The sequence below is a fragment of the Oryzias melastigma genome, linkage group LG14 (assembly GCF_002922805.2).
Source record: "Oryzias melastigma strain HK-1 linkage group LG14, ASM292280v2, whole genome shotgun sequence".
Classification (NCBI taxonomy): domain Eukaryota; kingdom Metazoa; phylum Chordata; class Actinopteri; order Beloniformes; family Adrianichthyidae; genus Oryzias; species Oryzias melastigma.
Window position 1 is genome coordinate 5,254,605 of NC_050525.1, and position 10,163 is coordinate 5,264,767.

At 39.3% G+C, this 10,163-nt stretch overlaps 1 protein-coding gene and 1 long non-coding RNA gene across 2 annotated transcripts in view; one reads left to right on the plus strand and one right to left on the minus strand.

Moving 5' to 3' along the window:
* LOC112138051 overlaps positions 1–10,163 on the plus strand; it is a 60,419-nt gene that overhangs the window by 33,567 nt on the left and 16,689 nt on the right. The gene's annotated exons all lie outside the window — the stretch shown is intronic.
* The window catches only part of nrip1b (nuclear receptor interacting protein 1b), a gene marked incomplete in the record, with an annotated part of 49,643 nt that overhangs the window by 21,057 nt on the left and 18,423 nt on the right, over positions 1–10,163 (minus strand). The window contains 1 exon segment of the mRNA XM_024260612.1: positions 10,022–10,163.

The window sequence follows — 10,163 nt, forward strand, 5'->3', positions numbered from 1 at the left end:
TTTAGGAAAACACTGCCAACTACTGTTCTGGCATGCTCATAACATCGCCCAAGAACGCAAGTATCCGGGGACGTGTGGATGCAGTTGTTTTTAAAACGATCACGTGTGGACGCAACACTTTTTCTAAAACGGAGGTCGGCAGATATGCGTTTGTAGAAATACCCGCCTACGTGTGGACATGGCCTGAGTAGCTCTGACCCCGCCCCCTGTCTGATTATGATAGCTCTTTGTCTCTCTAGCATAAATCTTCACCGCTGCAACATAAAAATATCCATCAATATAGGTAATGTCCAGCCGTATGATTCTGATGTGATTTATATCTCCATTAAAAAATAATGAGGATTTTATTTTAAATCGTGGTAGTAAGAAAATGATTTCACCATTTACTAGTTCTGGTTGCTTTTGAGATATTACAGATTTTTCTAAATCACTACTGTCAGGAGCCAGAGTTCTGTCTCCGTCTCTGGTCACTGGCGGGAGCTGTCTCCAGAGTACTGAACATACTACATCTCCCAATTGCCCCAGCACACACTCCCCAGATGCCTCTCAGCTGGCTCTTTGTGCATAGTATTGTTTTGTGCCACCCTGCCTGCATTACCGAGCGTTTCTATCTGGACCTGATCTTCTGTTTCTGGCCCTGCATATTTTCTGATCGCCTGCTGCCTGCCCTGACCCTAACATGTCCCCCTGACACGTCTATCCTCTTCTTGGATGACCCAATGTTCGTGATTGACCTCTGCCTGTCTGACCCTGATTTAGCCGTGCTTATTTTCTGTCTGAACTCATAAACCTGCTCCACGTGGAACCAGCTGTCTGCCCGTTTGTTACAGCTTCTTCCCGGAGCTTGCACCTTTTGTAGACGGTTCCTTGTCAGCCGTCTCTCCGCCGGCAGCAGAAAACGCCATTCTCACTAAAAAGAAACAAAAACCTGAAATTTTCTCCTTCAGAATCTGCTGGAATTATCATGTTGACGGTTGAAAAGTCACAGTATGTCAAAGATTTTGTGTTTCAGCGTCTCTGGTGACGCCTCAGGTGTTCAAGAGTTAACAGAGTTATTGAGTCGGAATCGGTGATCGATTGCTAGCTTTACTGAACTGGTTTTGTGCACCCTCTGCTCAAACTGGTGCCGTATTCTGCGGCACTTTACGGAAATACAGTGTTTTGATCTGTTCTTGATATTCAGACTACTAGTGGAATATTTACCAGAAATAATAAGCTTGAAATATACAGCATTGATCATAATTGACAATAATGCCAATAAAATCCATCCATTTTCTTGACCGCTTCTTCCCTTTCCGGGTCGCGGGGGTGCCGGAGCCTATCCCGGCTACTGAAGGGCGAAGGCTAATGCCAATAAAATAATTGTTCAATCCCTGATCAGGATTTAAATTCCGATTCTAATACAATCTGAAACTATGTGATCAGACCTGATTTCCAATCTTGTGATCGGATCAGGACATCCCAATTCACACCAAACTTTTTCTCTATCATTAAGATCAGTGTGAACATGGTGGATCCAAAGCTGTTTTAGGTTTTCTCCAATATGTTATAAAACTTCAGATTTCATAGACAGTGCCCTTTTAGCTCCACGACTTACGATGTTTATGTCAATAAAATAGAGGAAGGGACTTGACTCATTCTTATATCTCATTTGCACATTTTTGGGACATCTCTGTCAGATCAAGCAAGACTGTTTTGTAGCTCAGACACACTAATTTCTGGTTCTTTGTGGCGTTTTTAAGTATTCTAACAAGAATTTGTGACAATAAAAATGTATTTTAACTGCAGACTTTTGAGCAATTGTGGAACTATTCCAGCCTCTTCAGAAACCAGTAAAGCTGAAACCAGGTGATATTTACCCTCAAACTCGAAACACTCCAATGAAATGGTATTTTGGTGTTTTTAATAGGTTCTTGTAGGAATTTTTTGATGACATATATAAAGAAAACTAATCTGAAAATGACAAACCTGAGTATTTGATTATTCATATTTTTGCGAATCAGGAGCAGAAGAAAAATTGCTGTTTAAAATTTTCAATCGGTGGGCCACACTCTCCCTGCTCCACTCCATTCTGATACATCCACTTACAGACAAATAGATCCATGAACGTCTTTGTTTTTGTCGTTTTTTGTTTGTTTGTTTGTTTGTTTTTTTAGGCTAAAAATGACATAATAAAAAAATCTTTATTGTACAAGTGACAGCCAGTGCTAATTGCTAATGCTAGCTATTTAACGGATACACTTCTTGGCTGTGGACCTCACCTCCGGCTCGGCTTGGCTGTGGACCTCGCTCCTACCCGCCCCCCAGTTCTATCTGGATGAACTCTATTTATATATGCAGTTGTAGAGTTAGATAAGCTAATTTCTCTTTAACATTCCTATAAATCACCTGTCCTTCCTTGGAGAGGATCTCTCCTTCATGTGGACATCTCTGAGGTTTCTTATTTAGGGGTTTTTCCTCACTGAGAAGGAGGATCTAAGGGCAGGGATTACCAGTTTTGTTTGGTTTGTTTAGTTTAGCTTAGCAATCAGCTAATGTTTATATTTTATGACCAATTTTCTGCTTTTGTACAATTACCGGCATGAAGCCCAATGAGACAACTGTTTGTGATATTGGGGTATATAAATAAAACTGAATTGAATTAAAGTTCTGTCAGTGAATTTATATTTATCATGTAAATTAGAATCAACACATTTAATATTATTTTCAAGTCAACTATTTAAAATCTACATCTTAGCATGTGTAGTTTTAGTACATTGCATCACATTGAACGTCCGGTTCTGTCTGCCTGTGCACTGCTGATGGTTGGTGTCAGAGGTTGTGTGTTCCTCTATAAAGATTGCTTTTATTTGAGAAGTTTTTCAGCTGTGATATTAATGGCAACGCAAACAGAAGCTGTCAGAGGTGTGAAGCTGTGGGACCATAATGTACAAGTACCACAAAAGTACTGTAGTAAAAGAACAGAAGAAATAACGCTTCATCTTTCACTCGTTTCTTGTTATTAACGAGCTGCTTGTTGAAGATGTGGGTAACATCCGTATGACCCCTCGGGTCTGCCGAGCATTTAAATATGAATGAAAATATACATGTGGTCATCGTCCATGCTCTCTTCCTCAGACTCACACTGCATCCAACGTAATCTATCCAGTACTTTGGCCAATTTAAGCCTTCAATAGGCCTGCCACGATTAGTCGGCTAATCGATGACGAATCAACTATTAAAATAGTCGACAACTAATTTAATTGTTGATTAGTCGTTACTTTATATTATTTGGAATCAGAGTGTAGTAAAATTAAATGTTATGGCATTATTGTAGCTTCTTGGACAATTGTGGCAATTATTAAGGCTTTTTGGTAATTAATAGTAGTTAGTAATTGATATTTTAGCTACATGCAAGCTATTTAGGCTAATGTAAGATTTTTTTTCTGTTTTTAGGCTATTTTGGAATTTAGCTAATCAGCTAAATGCTAGCTGTCTTGGCTCATTTTTTTTCTTCATTTTTTAGGCTATTTCGGAGTTTAGCTAATATTTCAGTTGCATGCTAGCTATTTTGGCTAATTTAGGATTTTTTTTCATTTTTTTTTAGGCTAATTTGGTGTTAAACAAATTTTTTAGTTGGCTATCAGCTTCAACGTTTTTTGCTAATAACTTCAGCGATTTTAGTTATCAACTTCAGCATATTCAGTTGCCAAATTCAGCTTACAGCATTCACACTGCATTATCACAGATAATGCTATATATCTAGTTTGTAGTTAGTGTAAAGCTAATGGTGTTTTACATCCAGTTTGTGCATGACCCGATTAGCCGACTAATCAAAAAAAATAACCGGTAATTAGTCAATTATTAAAATAATCGTTTGTGGCAGCACTAGCCTTCGAGAACTAAAACGTTTTATCAGCTGGATGGAGTTTATCTTAGACTTTGGCGTCACCTTTAAACAATAAGTTGTCATCTTTAGAGTTGTCATAAAAGCCGTGTTCCAGTAACTGTTGGCTACCCCCTGTTGCCCTTTTTCATAATAGAAACCACTGTAGTCCAATGCCATCATATCTGGCCAAAATGGAGTTGATGAAAGCAAGTCAACCTGTCATGTGATTGTAGAATCCGTCCCTCTTATACTTGTACAGACTCGTGCGTCTTTCTGTAGAAACCAAAGCAGGTCCAGAAGTCAAATATGACTGGAGGCTCGTGTAATTTTGGAGCAGTATCTTTGTCAACACTGACGCCTGGCACTAACATGCTGCTGCTGTCCACTCTTATTTCCATCAGTGTACTTCCTTCGAGTGTTCAGCTTCCCGTACAATACAAGCAGCAGAGAGATGGGTTCACAAGGCCTTCTGTCTCTCCCAAACCAATAACTGTGACCCAAGCTGGTTTGAGTGGAGCTGATTTGAGCCAAGATTTTAAGCTTGCTAACTGCTAGAAGAGCTTAGGCCTGACAGAGTCAGAACCCAAGCGCGGATCCACCAAAGGTTTAGCTTTTCTACCTAGTATTTCTCCAGTATCCTGTTAGCTATAGATGACAAGCAGCCACGTTGCAACGCCTCAAGATTTTTCCCTGGAAAGAAGAGTCTCTTTCATATTACATTTCAAAGTTCATCGGGGTTCATGGGAACTCCAAATCCAGCTTTGTGAGGTTAGCATTCAGAAGGATTGTGTCGCAAACGCGAGAGACAGTCATCCGGTAAATCCGTCTGAGTAGAAAGTACAGTTCAGGACTTAAGCAAGATGTTCAACTGGAAGGGTCCTTCTACTCATCCACGGAAAATTCCCACTCTGTTCTCAGAGCCATTCATGACAAGAAGTTCTTTAAAGTTTGATTGTTTGTCGCATCAGCCACAGAAACTGCAGGGTTCCTGAAAAACTGTGTGCTGCTACCACGACTGCTGCCCTCATTGATGATAGCTGAATTATCTTTTACCACGTCACATTTACTACATGTACACAGGCAAATTTGTCAAAAATCAGCCAAAAATCAACTTCAGCTAGAGTTTAGCAGAACACTTCAGTGACCTCCATCAGACGGTGGAGGGTTTTCTATGCTAAACGCACAATAATAAAGCATTACATGCTCACTGAGCTGCCATTCAGCATTAATCTACTTTTACAAAAAGTAACAGTTCAACCAAATAGCTCCATCCACAGCAGCTGGACCTTCACTGGGAACTTTCATGCAGAGATCTGCTTATTTTCTCAGCTTCGTTTCCTTTTGTGCTTTCACACTGATCCATAATGCATAAAGTTTCCTCGTTCATCCTTCTTTAAAGAGGTGTGACCATAATCTCCTATCATCACCCTATGTGTGATGTGGACCATAATCATGTGATCACAAGAAGGATTAGTTTAAGGAAAGAATAACTGTTGTTTTTCTAATCAGAGTATCCGTCATTCCTCGGAGGTTAAAAAAAAAGATGCTATGGGGTGAAAGTTTGCGATATATCGCAATATTTTATTTGCCGATACTTCTATCGATCTAAAATGCTGACAAGACAATATTTCATTATTTATGAGCAAACGTAACTCAGTGTCGTACATTTTTGCTCGACCTAAGCCTCCGACCGCTAGCTAGCAGCACATCATTGATTAGCGCACAAAAACAAAAACCGTTTAAAAGTACTGGAGAGGCTACATTTAGCAATGTTAGAAATTAACAGCACTTTATTTCCTTAATCACATTTGTACAACCTCATCAGTTAAGTCACGGACATTCTATGTTTTTTTTTCTTAAACTGAAAAATATTTCGTTGTGAAAATCCAGGGGCGGCACTGGGGGGTAGCTAGGGGTTGCTATAGCAACTGCGAGATTTGGCATAGCAACCCCAAAGATATAAAGGCCTAAATCTAATTCTTTAATTAAGAAAATGTTCATTTTCTTTGTACGTTCACATGTTCATTGCTTTCCATAACTTAACCTTTAATGTTTTTCATGTTTGTCATGTTTTTCATTTTGCTTATTTATTATTTTTTTGTGACAAAACTGCACAGAAAACAGCAGGTGATAAATGCAGAAGCACCATCTCAACAGACAGTTTGTTCTTTATTTTATCATTTGATCATTAAATAAAATTAATTTTACTGTTTAATACCCTAAAATGCACAGTAATATTTAGGAAGAGTTTTTTTCTAAGTCATACTCTTTAAAAAAAAAAAAGTGAAAAATTGTTCTATTACAGTCTTGGGATATATCACGATAAGTATCATGAGTCGCGTATCGCGATACATATTGTATCACCAGACTCTTGCCAATACACACCCCTAATGCAAACGATCCAAGATGAGTTCCACACATCCTGCAGATGATCAGTATAAGATCAGAGCGCCTGGCAAACCATTAGAAAACACAGAGATACCAACCAGAGCCAAAGTAAAGCCCATTTTAAAAACCTCCATCAGACCTTCTCTATCCAAACTTCATCAGTCTTCCCATCTCAGGATGCTGGTGTCTCCTCCCTGTGACCGTGTCCTGAGGTGGTATGGAGACAGTATAGAGGCAGTCTGAAAGGAGCTTCTGTTTACTGTGGTGGGAATCACAGGGTTTCTCATTTATCGGCCCTGCAGGCCGTACCTGGGACTAGTGAACTTTCTTTTCTTCACGTCTTAAAAAGCATTTCTTTAACCGCATTGTATTTTTTCTGAGAATGGATTTGACATTATTCTAACAAGGTGAGGAAACAGATCATTTAAAATATTGTCACCATACAATAATGATACTTTAGTGTTTCTGGTCATACAAATTTTTGCAAAGAAGATATTTTAACATCGTAATTTATAGTCTGTATAAGACAGATGGTGAAGAGAGACGGGGCAAGCAGCTGACCTCATAATTTGCAGCCCCAAATATGCTTTCCTTCAACACTGCAGGTTGAAAGCAGCATTTTAGAGGGCCCAGAATACAGATCGAATGCTATCACAGCCTTTTGTTTGGAGCAGCGGCTCCTATAGGTGGTGAATGACAACTTAAAATCCAAAACAATGTTTAAAATGACATTTCTGCCAAGGAAAAACAAAGCTGATTCAAGCATAAATCCGCCAGTTGGTCAGAACAATATTCCACTTAAACTCCATCGGTAATACTGGAAACACCAAAGAAAAAGTTCGTATAAAGACACGTCATTACCAGTAAAATCCACACCAGCACCCACAGCCTCTCTCTTCCCCTGCTCAGCTCCACCCAGCTCACTGATTGTTATTATAATGACTCAGTGTTTTGTCGGCCAGTTCTCGCCTCCTTCTCTCTCAATTGAAAGCACCTAATGTGCTCCCAAAGTGTAGAGGCTTTCATTTGGGACGTCCCGTTGATGCATAGCCTCAAGCAGGTCCATTAACATCCCAGGACCCCGACTTTTGGGATTCATGCGACTCTTCCTTAAAGACTGAAAGAAGTCAGAATATACCTGTAAATATTCTATGTGACAATGCTCCATCTTATTTATAAAACTGTGTTGTAAAACTATCTGAATTACAAACGGTCACGGACAACTACAGAACTAGTAAAGCACAATGAGATGAAAGTAAATCTAAAACTTTCATCTCTTCCCTCACAGTGAGGTAAGATGCTGCAGAGACACCTGGAAAGACCTGCAGACAGCGAGCGCCGGCCCTGCTCTGCACAGACGGGTCTTCCTGTGTGACGGCACGTTGTTCTTACTTAAGAGTCATGGGCTCTGCAAGCCGACACCCAGCTGACCACTGAGCACGAGACCAGAGTGTAAAAAACAACACTACTCAGCCCACACACACACACACACAATGCCCTGCTCCCTGATGGTTCTGGTCAGTAACCAGCTTCCAACTCACTGAAGAGAAAATTTACTTTTTCAAAAAAATCAGTTAAAACATAAGAAGAACTCTTCTTATCAATCAAAAATGTTGATTTACTTTAGTTTGTTTATTTAGTACCAAATTACAAAGAATGCACAAACAAAACTAAAGCATGGCAAAGCGTCAATAATTCCAAACTATTCCAAAGAGGCCAAATCACAGAACTGTAACAGAGCCGAGACCACAGCTGACCACAGCATACACAACGACTGCTTCGCCATTTTCTAGTGCTGTCGGAATAAACAATTCCAACATTGAGTGCCCAAGAAATTTCCCAGAAGTTTTGGAGAAAACTAGCATGCATCGATGCTCACTGCATTGGTGAATACAGACCACAATGCATTGCGGTCAAAGATTTGTGTTAAATGTAATTTCTTTATTATCCATCCAGGCTGTCATCATCAGAAGACAGTATTCCACTGTGTATTGTGAATTGTTCATCAGAGCTGCCACGATTAGTCGACTAATCGACTATTAAAATAGTCGACTAATAGTCGACTAATCGACTATTAGTCGACTAATAGTCGATTAGTCGACTATTAGTCGACTAATCGACTATTAAAATAGTCGACTAATAGTCGACTAATCGACTATTTTAATAGTCGATTAGTCGACTATTAGTCGACTAATCGACTATTAAAATAGTCGACGACTAATTTAATAGTCGATTAGTCGTTACTTTATATTATATGGAGTCAGAGTGAAGGAAAGTTATGATGGCATAATGCTGGCTTTTTGGTCTATTTTGGTTACGGTTTTAAGGTTTGATTAAGATTTTTAGGCTATTTTGGAGTAGCTGAAATTTCAGCTACATGCTAGCTGTTTTGGGTAATTTAGGCTTTTTTCAGGATATCTTGGAATTGAGCTAATATGTCAGCTACCTGCTAGCTATTTTGGCGAACTTAGGCTTTTTTCTGTTTTTTTAGAGTAATTTGGCATTTAACTAATATTTTAGCTGGCCATCAGCTTCAGCGTTTTCAGCTATCAACTTCAATATTTTTAGTTATCAATTTCAGCATTTTTATCTATCAGCACTAGCATTTTTAGCGGCCAAATTCAGCTTAGAGCATTCAGACTAGCATTATTGCAGGTAAAGCTATATACAGTGGTGGACAAAAGTGTTCATACCCCTCAGTTATAGAAGGACAAATCCACAATTCTCACTGAAATCACTCAAAACTTCCAAAAGTAACAATAAATTAAACACCTGTGATGTGAATTAAAGGACACACCTGAGTTAATCATGTCACTCTGGTCAAATAGTTTTCAATCTTTCATTGAGGTACCATCATTTTTGTCCAGGCCTGTTTCATTACTTTGTTTTTTAAAATAACTACGTTAATCAACAATTCAAAATTGATGGCTGATTTTGATTGTTTAATTTTCAAAAAAATTTTATTTATTTTTACTTTTGTAAGTTTCAAGTGATTTCAGTCAGAATTGTTGGTTTGTCCTTCTTTAACTGAGGGGTACCAACACTTTTGTCCACCACTGTATCTACCTTGTAGTTTGCCCATGACCCAATTAGTGAACTAATCAGAAAAAAAAAATCAGAATAAATAATTTGTCTAAAAAAACAGAAATAATCCTAAATTAGCCAAAATAGTTAGCATGTAGCTGAAATATTAGCTAAACTCCAAAAATAGCCTAAAAAACCTTAGTAAATGCCAAAATAGCTAAATGCCAAAAGCTAGCATAATAACAGTATAACTTGAAACTTTACTACACTTTGACTCCATATAGTATGAAGTAACGACTGATCGACTATTAAATTAGTCGATTAGTCGACTAATCGTGGCAGCTGATAGAAGAGCTAAAAACATCAACCATCTACCTACCTCCCACTCAAATATACCTGGCAGGAGCCACAGACCCACACAGGTGCACGCCTGTGCACCTGTGTGGGTCTGTGGCAAAGGCTGACTGAGGAGGAAGTGGTGAAAATAAATGTCAGTAGAACCTGAGGTCAGAGCTGAAGAGCCGGATCGGGGCCTCCAAACACTTTTTCGTGACTCTTTAGCTTGCACACAAGCGTTACCTCTATATGGCAACTACAAAGCAGTTAGCCAAGCATTTCTTTGGCTCTGAGCACTGAAGACTATCATTACCCCCCCCCCTTAAAGAGCTCATGAAATGCACCCCAGCACCAGAGCAAAAATGTCACAGAAAAGACGGGCAGAGGTAAAGCCTTTCTCCTTACATCTCAATCGGCATGCGAGTGTTCATGTGTGCAGTTGATGGTATTCGCCCCCCCTTCCTGTTCCTCTTTAATGTCACAGGGCTGGCTCACATGACCTTGAGCAGCCGTGTTGGCATGGTGAGAGTGAGAGCTGCCTCGCCTG